General features: G+C 46.9%; 1 non-coding gene across 1 annotated transcript; it reads right to left on the bottom strand.

Moving 5' to 3' along the window:
• Positions 1 to 450: 450 nt before the first annotated feature.
• Positions 451 to 532, bottom strand: trnal-uag (transfer RNA leucine (anticodon UAG)). Its single transcript is given in 2 exon segments — positions 451 to 487; positions 495 to 532. It is a non-coding gene; the product is annotated as a tRNA-Leu (tRNA).
• Positions 533 to 1,241: the final 709 nt, after the last annotated feature.

The following is a 1,241-nucleotide window of genomic DNA, read 5'->3' as shown; positions in this document are numbered from 1 at the left end:
GGGCCATAAAAAGTGAATTTCACCAATCACAGACTCGATTAGATTACCTTTCCCTTCCGATGTCTCCAGGACGGAAATGAAGGAAATGGGAGAAATTCAATAACATGTGACATCGCAATTCATTGGAACGATTTTCCCATTGGCAGAAAACAAAATAACGACGAGTCGAGCCACCGCAGGACTTTGTTTCACAGCAGCAATGAAATAACAGCCTCCATTCGGTTCCAGTAAACGCACAACTTGTCTGGGACAGCAGAGCTGTTTGCGATTTTCCGCGCAGGAGGCGAGCACGATCATGACAGCACAGACACCGGTAAAGTCGGCACTTTCCCACACCACAGTTAATTGCCCGGGAAGCACACACATGTTTCTTCAGTTTTAAACAGAAATGCAGCAGGAGTCGAAACAGCATTTTAACATGCTGCGTCGTTGGAAACGATCAGCAGAAAATGGCAGCGGTGGGATTCGAACCCACGCCTCTGTCGAGAATGCAGCCTAAATCCAGCGCCTTACACCGCTCGGCCACACTACCAGCCGGCCGCGCGCCCCATTTTCTTGCACTTCCAATTGTGATGCTGCATAACAACAGATGTAAAGTCACGTGAAAAGGGTTCCATGATCCCTCTTCGACTCGCACAACTGCTGGGATGTGCCCGTTTACAATATTAATTTCGCTGCAGATAATGATAGCCCATCAATCCAGATAAGTATCAATGCTAAGTTGAGTCTATCTTCTCAGACTCTTTTCAGCTACAAATGTATCTGTGAGTGCGTGAGAACATACGATCGGTTATGATTTGGTCAAATAACCATGAGCTGCTTGACATTACTGCAATTTCGATTCTTGCTTTGCTAAATGATTTCACCCTTTGGTCGAAACAGGGCAACTTTCACGTTTGCACGGAACATGAAACACACCGGACTACAGGGAAAATGCACAAAGCTGAGCTGGCATACCGCGCAGCATCGTTTCAGTCACTGTGTCTGTTTTGCAGAATAAGAGTCCCAAAGAATGCTCTCCACCCTAAAACCGGAGGTAGCATTACAATCCGAGAACGACAGAGCACGTTGTGAGGATGCTCTGACCTCGGAGCCGGTTCGAGATGCCACTTTCCTTGCCTTTTTGCCTTAACCGTGCAATTCGCTGCAGAGATGTTCACACCTGGATATGAGCCACATGGATACCAACTGAGTCGACGAGAAGCGACTCAATAAATTATGCTAAATTCCACGGTGCTTAT

This window comes from Chiloscyllium plagiosum, unplaced genomic scaffold, assembly GCF_037043375.1.
Source record: "Chiloscyllium plagiosum isolate Xiang-an unplaced genomic scaffold, Cpla_swu_hap1 HiC_scaffold_18, whole genome shotgun sequence".
Lineage (NCBI taxonomy): Eukaryota > Metazoa > Chordata > Chondrichthyes > Orectolobiformes > Hemiscylliidae > Chiloscyllium > Chiloscyllium plagiosum.
Note: the sequence above shows the minus strand (reverse complement) of the source record. Positions and strands in the feature narration are given on the sequence as shown.